Source organism: Plecotus auritus (assembly GCF_963455305.1).
Source record: "Plecotus auritus genome assembly, chromosome: 3".
Taxonomy (NCBI): Eukaryota; Metazoa; Chordata; class Mammalia; order Chiroptera; family Vespertilionidae; genus Plecotus; species Plecotus auritus.
In genome coordinates this window covers 224,774,863-224,790,478 of record NC_137772.1, presented here as the reverse complement: position 1 = coordinate 224,790,478, position 15,616 = coordinate 224,774,863, and positions in this window count along the sequence as shown.

Sequence of the window (15,616 nt, the reverse complement as noted above, 5' to 3'; positions counted from 1 at the left end):
CCAGAACCAGGCCTGGGGCTGGAGGGACCCCTGTGAATTGTCCGGTCTTAGGGGGAAGGGGTGGTTTCCTGAGGAGGTGCCGCTCAGCCACAGGAAACAGGCTGGCAGCGCGCCAGGGGGTGTTCAGGACCAGGGAAGAGCAGGGGGGGACGGGGGTGGGGGGACAGTGTGGGGCCAGCCTAGGGAGGGAACGGGAGGGGAGGGGACGGGGAAGGGTTTGAAGACCTGAGGTGACATGGCCCCTTCCTGGCCCAAACTTAACTCACACGTGCGCAGCGGGTGGAGGAGAAGGGCCTGGGGCAGGGAGAACGCTCCCTCCCGGGGACTCAGGAGGGAAGTGCGCAGATCCGGGAGATCCTCCCAGGAAGGAGCCCTGGCTGGACCCAGCGGGGAGAGTTACGGCCGGTTCTGGCTGAGCCGGGCATGACGGGTGGGGCCCGCCACCCCCAGATGGGCTATCAGGCCTAGGTCTGCACCAGTGGGTGAGGTGTGTCCGCCTCCCTTCGCACAGGCTCAGAGCCTCACACCCACAGCAACTCCTTCTGTTCCACTCAGCAGACACTGGGTGGCGGGTGCATGCCAGGCCCTGCCCTAGGGGGGCGGGGGGCGGACCCCAAGAACAGCCTTGCCTTCCGGGAGCCTGTAACCAGGAGACAGGGGATGCCAGAGTCACACAGTCAGGAACCCGGAAGGCGGAACGCGAGGGAAGCCGAGGAGGAGGAGGAGGAGGAGGAGGAGGAGGAGGAGGAGGAGGAGGAGAAGAAGGTGCGGGAGGGGGGACTCAGGGGCCAGGAGGCTTGCCAGGGAGGGCCTCTGACCTGGGACAGGGATGCATAAGCTCTTGCCTGCCTTCAGTGAAGGAAGAGAAGTCTCCGCAGTGGAAAGGAAGGGAGAAGAGGACGCATGGGGCCTCGCGTGGGGGATGTGGCTGGGCAGGAACGGCAAGATGCCTGGGTGGATGGATGAGGGGCAGAGGGAATGAGGTCAGCGACCTGTGGGGGGAACCCTGAGCCACTGCAAACCCTCCAGCGGAGGCCTGACACGCCCACGGCTGCAGACACAGACTGAAGCACACCCCACAGAGACCAATCCCAATCCAGAAGCTGCGCAAACAGGCCAGCCCGGCCCAAGGCCCCCCGGGGAGCACCGAGGTGGGAGCCAGGGCACGGACAGGTGGGTGGCCTTTCAGGGCCACAAGCCACACACGTGGGCAACAGTGGGAAGCTGGGGTTCGGGACAGCGAGGTCAGAGGTCTCTGAGGCTTCCATGGCCCGATTTGGGGCGTCACTCACCAAGCTGGGGAGGACACAGACATGGTGAATTTGGCTTTTGAGATGCCAGTGGTGCTGGCAGAGTCCGGGCCAGGCAGCGCGCTCTGTGCTGGGGTGCTGTCGGCCACCCTCAGAACCCCACCCACAGGACAGGGGCTCCACTCTGGAAAACGCACGAGCAAGATGCTGCTTAGCTTCGGGTGGCCCACAGACACCCGCCTCCCCCTGCCCTGGGCGCACACGGGCCCCAGGTGGGGAGCTGTGACCAGGAGAGGGTGAGCAGAAAGGCAGCCTGGGAAAGAAAGGGGGGACGCCTGGCCCCGGCCCAGGACCAGGGAGCCAGGTGGCGTGGGCGCACGCGGAGGGTGCCTGGGAAACCCGTGTCTGGGTATCCCGTCCGCGCGTCCGGCTTCCCAGTGGACGCACAGGGTTTACAACTGTCACTTGCTAACTGCTACTTGGACACTGCAGAGACGGGTAGACTCTATTTTTTAAAATGTCCTGACAGCCACCAGCGGGCATTGCTCAGTGGTTAGAGCACCAGCCCGCGCACCGAAGGGTCACAGGTTCGATTCCGGTCAAGGGCACATACCTTGCAGGTCGATCCCCAGCCCAGTTGAGGTGCGTGCGAGAGGCCGCCAATCAATCTGACATCGATGTTTCTCCCTCCCTCCTTCCCTGCCTCCTTCCTTTTCACCCTCTCTGAAAAGCAATGGGAAAAATAGCCTCGGGGGAGGACTAACCAAAACTTTTTTAAAAATTGAAAAAAAAATTAAAATGTTGTGGCGCCGTGAAAGAATTTCTCTCGTGGACAACCACACGCTGACAGCTGCGGGCCTGCTTCCCCAGGACCGCCCCCGACAAAGGAGACTCAGCGGGAAGAGGAAGTGGCCGGGGCCTCGGCGGTAGTAGGTCCTGGGATTCTGTAGGCGTCGTTCATATAAAAAGCATAACCATACGTCAGCGCAAGCGTGTGCTTGTTACTAAGAAGTCACACGTCAGGGGGCAGGCTAGGAGGGCTCAACCAGGGTAAAAGGGGGACATGTAATACTTTCCACAGTAAAGATTTTTTTAAAAAACCCTACGAAGCAGCAGTCAAGTTCACGTGGTTCCCCACCCAGGCCGAAAGCCGACCCTGGGTCCGGGCTGAAAGCCCTGCTTTCGCCTGCTGGATCTCCGCGCCCCGTGGCCAGAGAGGGGCGAAGTCTGTGAGATGCAGCGTGGAAGGCGGATGTGTTGTGTTAGTTGTAATGGGCTGTTTTTTTTTTGTTGTTGTTTTTTAAATATATTTTATTGATTTTTTACAGAGAGGAAGGGAGAGGGATAGAGAGTTGAGTTAGAAACATCGATGAAAGAGAAACATCCATCAGCTGCCTCCTGCACACCCCCTACTGGGGATGTGCCCGCAACCAAGGTACATGCCCTTGACTGGAATCGAACCTGGGACCTTTCAATCCTCAGGCCAACGCTCTGTCCACTGAGCCAAACCGGTTAGGGCTGTAACGGGCTGTTTTGTCTCCTGTGTGCGCAGAGCACAGTAAGAACGGACTTGCTGGCTGTGGTTGGTTTGCGTTTTTTCGGCGCTAGAGGAAGGAGCCACAACTGATCCAAACCCCCTCGCTTCCCCGCCTTCCCTCCGGGCTCCTGGGGAGTTCACTGGCTTCTCTCTGGGGGGTCGTTCTCTCTGGGGGGTCGTCATCGGAGAGGACTCTCCAGGCTGCCTTACAGAGCGGTAAACGTACGTGTTTGCCTGGAGTTCGGAAACGTTGGCTTTTAATAAAAGAATTTAACAAGAAGCAGAAATGTGATCTCAGTCCCCATCAACTCGGTCCTCCGCCCCTCAGCATGCTGGGAGGATACTTATGGGAATCAGGGTGCAGGCGGGGCCGCTCGGAAAGAAAGCCACCTGATCTGCTGTGGAACGGAGGCCGCTTCCTTTTAAGCTGAGTTAGGGCCGAGGCACAAGCGTTTCGTGAGCGTGTGTGGGGCCCACGCGGTGTGCTCTCCGTCTCTCGGGGGCCGTCTTCCCCGGAATGGACGGCGCTGGGCCGTGCACGGGTGTAATTTGTCTGAACACTTCAGCTGGGCAAACCAAGTAAGCAGCCTTCGGGAATGGGACGGGAGCCCTGGCCAGTGTGGCCCAGTTGGTTGAGTGTGGTCCCGTCTCGGGTTCGACTTCCAGTTAGCGCACGTACGTACCTGGGTCGTGGGCTCGATCCCCAGGATGGAGGGGCGTGCAGGAGGCAGCGGATCCATGTTTCTCTCACACTGACGTTTCTGTCTCCCCCTGTTCCCACAGTGCAATGCGACGCAGCAAGACCATGTGAGCGGGAGAGGCCAGACACCAGAGTCCACGTGGAGCGGGTTCACGTCTTCGAAGTTCAAGGACAGGCGGCGCCGTTTCTAGGTTGCAAGTGGCCGCCCTCGGAGGAGAGGCGCCTCTGGAGATGCCAGCAGCCCAGGCGTGGTCTTGGCGCACCGGAAGGGTGTGGTGCACCTCCCAGAAGCCTTGCGGGAAGAGTGAATAACACACACACACACACACACACACACACACGCAGGGCAACATGAGGTCTCTCCACTTGCTTTGGGTTTCATTCCTCACCAACTTGTCTGTTAAAATCGCAGGTGGCTGGGCAAGCGCTTAGAGAGAGGTTAGAGCAGCCGTGGCAAACTACGGCCCACAGGCCGGATCCGGCCCGTTCGGCTGTTCTATCGGCCCGCGGAGCCGAAAGAGCGGAGGGTTCTCTTGCTCTCCTCTCCGCTCCTTTACTTTGAATTTATATTAGTTCACACAAACACTCCATCCATGCTTTTGTTCCGGCCCTCCGGTCCAGTTTAAGAACCCACTGTGGCCCTCGGGGCAAAAAGTTTGCCCACCCCTGGCTTAGAGAGAGGTTAGAGCCGCCTGCTGCCCCGCAGGGCTTCCCCCACTTCCCGTTCACTTAACCAGAAAGAAGGGATTTCCTTCGGAAACCTGGCAGAGGGCTAGCTCTTTGGGAGAGGGAAGGGAACCCGTTCCCGGGGTGACCGACTGGGAAGCGCTTCCTTGTGCTGCTTGTTTCAAACCTCCCCGCAGCCTGAGGAGGGACGGGCCACCTGGCTGCCTCGCTGGTGGAGACCCAGCTCCCGGGCCCTTCCCCGGCCTCCCTGCACTCCGGCCGCATCTGCACGCAGGCGGCCCCCAGGAGTCACCCAGCCCTGTGAGCAGCGTTATGTCACCCGTTTGCTAAGTGACTGCGCTGGCGGGAGGGCGAGCTGTGGTTCCCACTGTGAACGCGGGGAGCATGGGAAGATGCCCACGCTGGCCTGGAATTCTAAAACTGTGCGAGCTCTGTTCCCCACGCGGGCCAAGCGCACCCCGGGTGGCCGCGCTCAGCTGCCTCTCGCGCCGCCGGTGATTCTGGAAACATCAGCACATTTTGAGACGAGGGAAGTTGGATTTGCATTTACTAGCAACTCCTCCGAGTTCTGTTTTCGCATCGCTGGCAAATTAAACCACAGGCGCGCTTTGTCCCCTGCATGTTTTATAGATGAGGGATGAATGAGGAGTCGGCACCGGGTTACTGATTCCTAGTCTTCTGTGGAGACTCGGTCAAGGCCCCTCAAGGATTACACGTTCTGAGGGCAAAGTCCTTGGAAAATGTCGGTGCATCTAATGCGGTGAAAGAACAAAGGCAGGCCTATCAGACATTCACACTTTAGTCTGAATTTCTTTCCCTGTTCATTTGCCTGCAAAAAATGGAAGGTTTTGGCTTTCCTCCTTCCACTGGGCTGGGGAGCAGTAAGGGAATGAGAGCTGTGCTGGGGGTGGAGGGGCGCACAATGAAGGGGGGAGGCCCTGGGGGACAGTGAGCCCATCCAGGCTGCTGCTGGAGCAGGAGACGTGGCCACCACAGCACGTCATAAGAACACTGCTGGGGCCAGGGGTCTAGGCAGGGGTCTGAAAGGAGCCGGACTGCCCGGCCAGCGTGGCTCAATGGTTGAGCGTCACCCTATGAACCGGGAGGTCACGGTTCGATCCCCAGTCAGGGGGTTATGGGCTCAGTCCTCAGTAGGGGCGTGCAGGAGGCAGCCAATCGATGATTCATCATTAACGTGTGTTTTTTTTTTTAATATATTTTACTGATTTTTTACCGAGAGGAAGGGAGAGGGATAGAGAGTTAGAAACATCTATGAGAGAGAAACATCGACCAGCTGCCTCCTGCATGCCCCCTATTGGGGATGTGCCCGCAACCAAGGTACATGCCCTTGACCGGAATCGAACCCGGGACCCTTCAGTCCGCAGTCCAATGCTCTAGCCACTGAGCAAACCAGCTAGGGCAGCCGTGGGCAAACTACGGCCCGTGGGCCGGATCCGGCCCATTCGGCTTTTCTATCCGGCCCACGGAGCCGAAAGAGCGGAGGGTTCTCTTGCTCTCCCCTCCGCTCCTTTACTTTGAATTTATATTAGTTCACACAAACACTCCATCCATGCTTTTGTTCCGGCCCTCCGGTCCAGTTTAAGAACCCATTGTGGCCCTCAAGTCAAAAAGTTTGCCCATGTCTGGGCTAGGGCATCGTTAACGTTTCTCTCTCTCCCTCTCCCTTCCTCTCTGAAGTCAGTATCATTTAGAAACCCGAAAGGACCAGACAGTGAGGATTTTTGAGTTGGGGGCCATCCAGCCTGTCCCAGCTCCTCACTCAGGTGCTGTCGCGGGAAAGCAGCCGCAGAGCAGACCAGCGTGGCCCCAAAAGCTTTCTGTGCACTCCGGCAGCTGTCACTTTCACATGCTGTGGGATATCCTGTGACTTCTTCAAAACATTAAAATATAAACTCGTTCTCAGCTCATGGGCCGTGCGAAACCAGACACTGACCCAGATTGGAGAGCAGGCTGTGTGGGAACTGAATGTCACTTACTGCTCATTTTTGCCCAAAAACCCTAATAGTGGCCACGATGATGGCACCACTAAAAACAAACCAACGTTTAAAAGGTAACAGTGCCCGGCCGGCGTGGCTCGGGGGTTGAGCATCGACCTATGAACCAGGAGGTCACGGTTCGATTCCCGGTCAGGACACATGCCCAGGTTGCAGGCTCCATCCCCAGTGGGGGGCGTGCAGGAGGCAGCTGATCCACGATTCTCTCTCATCATGGATGTTTCTCTCTCTCCCTCTCCCGTCCTCTTTGAAATCAATAGAAATATTTTTTACAAAATAAATAAATATCCAAATGGCCGTTGGCAGAAAAAAAGGCTCCCACCCCTGCTGCAGAGCAAGCACCGCATTTCAGAACCACTTAGATTTAGAACCATGTGAGCAAGGGGGTCCTCAGGCCGACCACGGTCACTGGTGAGAACAGTCACATAGAAACGAGGCATGTTCTTCTCCGCTCAGGTCCACAGCTCCAAGGTCAACCTGTGCCCCATGCGCCCCCCAGCCTGTGGTTGATAGGACCAGGAGGCAGGGCAGCCACGGGCACAGTGCGCTCTTGCATCAGGAGCGTCGTTTGAAGAGTGGCCTCCACTCAGCGTGGAACATCACCAGGGATGTTAGCGAGGACACCAGTACGAGGCAAGGCCTGCGGAGACCTTCCGTCCCCGGGGCTGTGAGATATTCATTGCCAAGAACCACAAAAGCGGGGCTGAGGGTTCTGGCAGCCCCGTGGCAGCCGTGGGGGGCCCGGCCCTCGGGGGACGGACGGTCTCAGGCGCCCTAACAGCCAGCTGGACACCAACTGGACCGCTCGTCCCGGCGCTGGCCCTGGCAAACCGAAGGAAATGCAAGCGGCTTTCCCAGGATCACCGCGCCTCCCGCCCGCAGGTGCTCAGGACGTGTCTGAGGAGCCGCCCCAGTCCGCCGCTGCAGGCGGGAACCACCCCGACGTCCCTGGGCAGAGAAGGGGTGAACGCAACGCGGCCCACTGGCACAGATACCCGGATGCTGACGCGTGCTACCCCACGGGTGAACCTGGGGGCTGACATAAGCCAGACACCAAGGGAAAGAGGTGGGAGCCCCCTCCCTGGAGGCAGAGGGAAGGGGGGAGAGGGAGGGGGTGGAGTCCAGCACTGAACTGCACGCGAAAAACTGTAGCTCGTGTGTATTTCACCACGATTTACTGTGAAGAGAGAAAGGCACACGGCTGTGTCTCAGCGCGTCCTGAACCAGGCCCACGCTTGGGGCGATTTCATGAGCTGAAAGGCGCGGCCCTGGGTGGCGAAGGCGGAGGCCTTTGGGTGGCCAAGTGGCAGAAAGGGAGATGGAAACCCAGAAGTGGTCTCCTGGGGGCAGGAAGGGCAGACGGAGCCACTGGGGACAGAGATGAGGGGGTGCAGCCGCACGGGGGAGATGGAGACCCTAACTCTGCCTCCGGAGCCGCGGGAGCCTGCTGAGACTCCAGCCAAGCTGCCAGCTGGAGAAACTGCCTTGCAGAAGCTGGGGCGGCGGGCGGGGGGGGGGGGGTCCCCTGTCCCCTGTCCCCTTCTCCCTCAGGCGAAGCAGGCCTTCCCTCCCCAGCCTCCTCGAGCACCGTGCCCTTCGGTGCTCGCGGTGTATGGCTGAGGGGCACGTGGTTGGGGCCACGGCCCGTGGCGGTCACTGCAGGAGATTCCTAGGCCGCGTGGGGTGACCGTGACGTCGCTCCCACACGGAGAGGCCTTCATCAGCTGCTGCTCCTGAGCATGGCGCCCTCTACCCTGCAGGGCAGCGGGCATGGCGATGCAGCGCGTGGGGGAGGCGCGGCTCCAGATGGGAGACTCTTCCTTCCGAAGCAAAGCTTGGCGGCCTGGCTCTCCTGCTCCCCGCCACCCGCCCTGCGCACCGCAGTCACCCGCCCTGCGCACCGCAGTCACCCGCCCTGCGCACCGCAGTCACCCGCCCTGCGCACCGCAGGACCACCCGCCCTGCGCACCACAGTCACCCGCCCTGCGCACCGCAGTCACCCGCCCTGCGCACCGCAGGACCACCCGCCCTGTGCACCGCAGTCACCCGCCCTGCGCACCGCAGTCACCCGCCCTGCGCACCGCAGGACCACCCGCCCTGCGCACCGCAGTCACCCGCCCTGTGCACCGCAGAGCCACCCGCCCTGCGCACCGCAGTCACCCGCCCTGCGCACCGCAGTCACCCGCCCTGCGCACCGCAGTCACCCGCCCTGCGCACCGCAGTCACCCGCCCTGCGCACCGCAGTCACCCGCCCTGCGCACCGCAGTCACCCGCCCTGCGCACCGCAGTCACCCGCCCTGCGCACCGCAGGACCACCCGCCCTGCGCACCGCAGTCACCCGCCCTGCGCACCGCAGTCACCCGCCCTGCGCACCGCAGGACCACCCGCCCTGCGCACCACAGTCACCCGCCCTGCGCACCGCAGTCACCCGCCCTGCGCACCGCAGGACCACCCGCCCTGCGCACCACAGTCACCCGCCCTGCGCACCGCAGTCACCCGCCCTGCGCACCGCAGGACCACCCGCCCTGCGCACCACAGTCACCCGCCCTGCGCACCGCAGTCACCCGCCCTGCGCACCGCAGGACCACCCGCCCTGTGCACCGCAGTCACCCGCCCTGCGCACCGCAGTCACCCGCCCTGCGCACCGCAGGACCACCCGCCCTGCGCACCGCAGTCACCCGCCCTGTGCACCGCAGTCACCCGCCCTGTGCACCGCAGTCACCCGCCCTGCGCACCGCAGTCACCCGCCCTGCGCACCGCAGTCACCCGCCCTGCGCACCGCAGAGCCACCCGCCCTGTGCACCGCAGTCACCCGCCCTGCGCACCGCAGTCACCCGCCCTGCGCACCGCAGGACCACCCGCCCTGCGCACCGCAGTCACCCGCCCTGTGCACCGCAGAGCCACCCGCCCTGCGCACCGCAGTCACCCGCCCTGTGCACCGCAGTCACCCGCCCTGCGCACCGCAGGGCCGCCTGCCCTGTGTCTCGGTGTCACCATGGCCTCTGGGATAAGACGGTGCCAGCCAGGAAGCCACCTGTTTCCTCAAACTCGGCAGTTTATGGCGCTAACGAAACCCCACGTGAACCGATCCCACCAGAAGAGAACACCATTGGACCCCAAGCGCCCCGAAGCTTTCTGGCCTTCGCAACATATTTAATTATTCAATTGCTTGATTCAAATAATTACTTTTTAAAAATCGTGTGCTGGCCTGGCTGGCATGGCTCAGTGGTTGAGCGTCAACCTATGAACCAGGAGGTCAGGGTTCGATTCCCGGTCAGGGCACATGCCCGGGTTGCAGGCTCCATCCCCAGTGTGGGGTGTGCAGGAGGCAGCCGATCCATGATTCTCTCTCATCCTTGGTGCTTCTATCTCTCCCTCCCACTCCCTTCCTCTCTGAAATCAATACAAATATATTTTAAATAAATAAATGAATAAACAAACAAATAAAATGAAAATCGTGCGCTGGCCCGTCTCTCCGCCCGTCTTGCTGGGAGCTCAGAGGGCGCGCACAGCCCCTGCAGGGTGGAGGCGCCTCAGGCTGCGCAAGAGGGGAACAGGGGCCACTGGGAGTGGCTCCCTTTCAATCCAGCTTCTCCAGTAAAAGAACCATTGTCCCCAGCGAGGCTCACAAGGACAAGGGTCTCTCCAGCCCGGCCCTCCCTTCCTCCCCCCCATGCCTTTCCTGAAAGAGCGTTCTGTTCTCTGCCCCCCGCCCCCCATCCCAGCTGCCCCTGTCCCTGCGGCCACTCACCCTGCCGCCCAGGCCAGCCCCGCGTCCCTGGTTGACCTTCCTGCCACCCGTTACCTGGTGACCACCTGTTACGGCCTGAGTGGCTTCCACCCAAGAAAACCCTGTGGAAGCCCTGCCCGGTCCCTGGGGATGTGACCTCATTTGGAAACGGGATCTTTGCAGACGGAACTGGTTAAGAGGCGTCACCAGACGGGCCTCGTTGAAATGGAATTTGGGGGAGTAAAATTCGGGGGAGCAGGTTTAGGAAATTTTGGAAATTAAGGGGACCCTAGAAAGAGTTCGGGGCTGCAGGGCAGCAGCAGGTCTATCTCCGGAGAACAGGGGCACTGGAAAGCTGCAAAGGGCACATTCCCATAGGAGCAGGGAGCTGGGAACTGCGGACGGTCCACGTCACAAACTGAAAGGAAGGCCCTCGTTCAGAGGAAGAGGAAGAGGAAGGCCCAAAGGGACAGGAAAACAAGGAGGGAGGAGGGGAGGGAGCCTCACTGTCCCGGGTGAGGTTCGACCTTTGAACCCACAAGTTACTATAGTGACCAGTCTAAGGGAAAACTGACCCATCAGAGGGGATAGCAAGGCACCAGGATCTGCAGCCTTTATAGGCCGCAGGGAAAGGAACTCAGGGGGACCCTTCCCCCCCTCCCCACGTGGGAGTCTGTTCTGCGGGACCCTTTCCCCCTCCACCTTGCTATATACCACCTTCCGTCCGTGGAGTCATTCTTCGACGCCGACGGACTAAGAATCCGGGGAACCATCCTGCCCCGGGCAACACCGCGGGTTCCCGTCCAAAACTCCCGCGTCACCGTCCAATACGCCTGGGCGGGCCCAGGTGAGGATGGAGCCGAGTGGAGCCACACGAGGCCACGCGAGGCCACAAGCCACCCGGAGGTAAGAGCGGCTGAGCGCCTCCGGAGAGCGTGCCCTCCTGACACCTGGATTCGGGGCTTCCCACCTCCACAGCTGGGGACAGGAGGGCACACACAACATGCACACGCACACACACACGTGCACACACGCACGTGCACACACGCACACACACGCACACACACACTAGGGCATGCTGGCAGGTGCGTGGGTTTAAACCAGGCGTCCTCAAACTCCGGCCCACGAGCCACATGCAGCCCGCCGAGGACATTGATCCGGCCCGCCGGGGGCCGCTGCCTGTCCTGCTTAGCAGCCGACGCGTCCTGGGCCCGCAGTGCGCATAGGAATTTGTTCATAGTTTTTTTTTAAAACTATAGTCCGGCCCTCCAACGGTCTGAGGGACAGTGAACTGGCCCCCTGTTTAAAAAGTGTGAGGACCCCTGGAACCCTGAGCTGGTGGGGATGACCCACAGCGGCATCCGGGCTCTGGGACCAGCCTCAGGGCTCAGCAAGCCATGCCCACAGCACAAACCCCCGCCTGTCCTGCCAGGGCCCGGGGCTAAGGGCGGCTTCTGTATCTGTCAGAGTTTAAAAGATCATGCCGAAACCGGTTTGGCTCAGTGGATAGAGCGTCGGCCTGCGGACTCAAGGGTCCCGGGTTCGATTCCGGTCAAGGGCATGTACCTTGGTTGCGGGCACATCCCCAGTGGGAGGTGTGCAGGAGGCAGCTGATCGATGTTTCTTTCTCATCGATGTTTCTAGCTCTCTATCCCTCTCCCTCTCTGTAAAATATCAAGAAAATATATTAAAAAAAAAAAAAAGTTTAAAAGATCAACCACCATCCTCCAGTAGTTCGCCAAAATGACCAACACAAAGGGAAAGAGAGAGGCCTTTCAGGAAACTCGGAGTTGCTTCTCGGGCCACACACACGCGAGGCTACACGAAAGGCGATGTGGCGGACAGCAGGGGAAGGGCTGTGCGGAGGAGGCCCACGCGTGTTCCCACGGCCACACGGAAGAGGCTGCGTGCGGCCCGGCGCGCCGTGGGCCTGGTGAACGCGCGAGGCAAGGGCAAGGTTCTGGCCACGGAGTCAGCGTACGCACCCCAGAGCTGGGGGAGCTTCCTGGCACGTGTGAAGGAAACTGGTCAGAAAGGAAGGGGCCGCGGAGGGAGGGGCTGGGTTCCGCGAGGCCGCCTGCCCGCTGAGCCCGGAGCCGGGGCCTGCGCGGGCCCTCCCTGCGGCCCGGGGCGTGGCGAGTCTAAGGACGACTTCTGTGCCGATAAAAACGTTTCTCGTCATTGAGTAGCAGTGTGGCGTCCCTTCCCCCAAAAATGATTAAAGAGAACTTTGTGTCCTAAAAGATAGATATAATCAACAGAAGAATCGCGCTTCCTGGCAACTTCCTGCTTTAAAAAAAACACACACACAAATTCTTGGCCACTATTGCAGGATTTAACATAAGAATAGTCATTTCCCAGTGTCCTTGGCGGCCCAGGTCTGTCTCCTGCTTCCACAGTGTTTGGACGGAACAGGCCCAGGGACGCCCCTTCTCCCTCCTCCGGCCACTCTCCTGCGTCTTAGCCAGTCTCCACCTGCAGAACCACCTCCGGGACCAGCCAACACACCGGGGTTTTTCTGCCTTAACTCCTTATTGCCGAACAGCCATGAGCTCCCAAATTCATCAGCGTTATCCACCCCCACCCCCCCTCCCCCCCCGAGGTGGAGGCTGCCGCCACCCGCCTGGCCCCTGCCTCTGCGGCCTCCACACCCACCTCTCCCTGGGCTTCTGTTTCGATGGGACCATGTGGCTCTCCAGGGCTGGGCCACTTCTTCCTCCAGGTGGCGGAGAAGAAGCGTGAGGGCGCCGAGCACCTTAAAGCCGCCAGACCAGCGAGGTGGCCGCGTTCTCTTCCAGGACGTGCAGGAGCCGCCCAAGGTGAGCGCCACGGAGGCCGCCCTGGCCTGGGAGCGGAGCCTGCGCCAGGCCCTTGTGGCGCTGCAGGCCTGGGTTCCCCCCGCAGGCCCTCGTCCCTGCGACTTCCTGCAGAACCACTTCCTGGGTGAGGAGGTGGGTGAGGAGGTGAAGCTCATCAGGAAGATGGGCCACACCTGCCTCACCTCCCCGGCTGGGCCCCCGGCTGGGCCCCCGGCTGGGCGGGGCGAGTAGCTCTTGGACCGGCTCCCCCTCCAGCACCACCAGGAGCCTGGCTCTCACCTGAGCCTCTGGTGCGTGCATAACCCACAGACACAGACGGGGGTGAAGGCCTGGGGCGGGCGGGGGTGGGGGCAATGGGGGGAAGGAAGGCACATATGTAATATTTCAGCAGTAAAGATTTATTTTAAAAAGAACAGTCATTTTCCTTGAAGAAGTAGGAACATTGTTCAAGGCGTGGTCTTGCTTGAATTCGGCTACCGACTGCGTGCGAGGGCACGCGGAGTGTGAGGGCTGCGTGTGGCTGATGCTCGCCCACAGGCCCCGCAGGGCGCCGGGCCGCGGGTTTCCATCCGGGGCTGGAGCTCAACCAGGCCCCACACAGAGCCCGGGACGTTCTTACCCAGAAGCCTCTGCCTGTGCGTCTGCTCGGACCGTATTCATTTCAGAAACACATTTTCTTTTCTTTCTTTTTTTTTTAAAAAATATATTTTATTTATATTTTACAGAGAGGAAGGGAGAGGGATAGAGAGCTAGAAATATCAATGAGAGAGAAACATCGATCAGCTGCCTCCTGCACACTCCCACTGGGGATGTGCCCACAACCAAGGTACATGCCCTTGACCAGAATCGAACCCGGGACCCTTCAGTCCGCAGGCCGACGCTCTATCCACTGAGCCACACCGGTTAGGGCTAGGCTCCCCGATGTTAGTCAGGGCAAGCGGGCGGGTGGGGGCGAGCTCCGAGCTCCACACTACTGTCTAGATTCCACTGTAAATCTACAACTAGGAGATGCAAGTGTATTTTTAAAAATAATATCATCATTGATTTGTAAAGAACTGTTGTATTTTTTCCACCACCTTTATTGCAAAATAAAGATTTTTCAGGCTGTTCAAAGCGCATGAGGAAGTCAGTTATAAATCAGCAAGACCCTTATCAAATCAGTCAATACGTTCAGAATCCTTTGTCCATTTTCCTTAAAATGTATTTCGCTGTTTCCCCCTCTGCCTGCTCTGTCCTGGTTAGACGGGGGCCGGGGAAGCGCCATCAGGGGGAACGGAGGGCACCCTGGGGGGAGGGGGGGCAGGTGCGTGCTCACTGCTCCCCAGGCCACCTGCGGCCGACCTGCCCCTGCCCTCACCGGCCAGGCCACGGGGTCAGCCAAGCACCAGATTCCTGTCCAGATTCCTGTCTGTTCCTGGGCCTCTGGCGCGGCCCCTGGTGACTGTGTTTTCATTACTGGAGCCCAGAAAAGGTGGGGCTGGCTGACTTCCTTTCTCTGACAAGGGAATGAAATGCAGGATAAGCCTTTCTTGGCCCCTAGTCTCAGATGGGGGACCCGAAGGGCTGTGTGAGGAGGGGTTCCAGAGAAGCAGACCAGCAGGAGAGAGATATAGCTGCCTCCCACAGGGGCAGGGGCGGGGGCAAGGGCAGAAGCAGGGGCAGGGGCAGTGGCAGGGGCAGATGCAGGGGCAGGGCCAGGGGCAGGGGCAGGGGCAGGGGCAGGGGCAGAAGCAGGGGCAGGGGCAGGGGCAGAAGCAGGGGCAAGGGCAGAAGCAGGGGCAGGGGCAGAAGCAGGGGCAGGGGCAGGGGCAGACACAGGGGCAGGGGCAGGGGCAGGGGCAGGGGCAGGGGCAGACACAGGGGCAGGGGCAGGGGCAGACACAGGGGCAGACGCAGGGGCAGGGGCAGGGGCAGACACAGGGGCAGACGCAGGGGTAGGGGCAGACACAGACGCAGGGGCAGACACAGGGGCAGGGGCAGGGGCAGGGGCAGACGCAGGGGCAGGGGCAGGGGCAGACACAGGGGCAGGGGCAGTGACAGGGGCAGAAGGAGGGGCAGACGCAGGGGCAGGGGCAGGGGCAGGGGCAGACGCAGGGGCAGTGACAGGGGCAGAAGGAGGGGCAGACGCAGGGGCAGACGCAGGGGCAGACGCAGGGGTAGGGGCAGACAGACGCAGGGGCAGACACAGGGGCAGGGGCAGTGACAGGGGCAGACGCAGGGGCAGGGGCAGACACAGACGCAGGGGCAGGGGCAGGGGCAGGGGCAGGGGCAGACGCAGTGCAGTGTGGGCGGGCCTCGTCCAGCCCACCAAGGGCCTAAAGAGAGCCAAGGGCAGAGGACAGAGGGGCCCCACATTTCCCTGCCTCACTGCTCGAGCTGGGACACCTCACCTCGGCTCCCTGCCCCCAGTTTGGACCTAGGCCGGCTCCCCTGGTTCTCAGGCCTTTGGACTCGGAATGAATTCCACCACGGCTCCGGGTGGCCAGCCTGTGGGAGTGCCGCCTCCACAGCCAACACTTCCCTGCTCTCCCCTTTCACAGACACGTGCCTCCTGCTGACTCTGTCTCCCGGACAACCCTGCCCTCTCGCTCCTCCCCGAGGCCTTTGCACCTGCTGTTCCCTCTTCCTAGCATGCTATTCCCTGCACCTGCTCACCGCTGGCTTCCTCCTACTTGACCCTCAGGTCTCCGTCTGAGAGCCCCTTCTTGAGAAAAGCCTTGTCTGACAGCCAGACTAGGCCCAACGGATCCCCAGTGCCAGCTGGGCCTCAGAGGCCCCTGGAGAGCCAACCCAGGCTCCCGGAGCTCCGACGGGGAGGCCGCGTGCCCTGCGGCTGGCAGCCGGGTCCTTGGGAATGACCGCCAGGAAGGGGGCACCC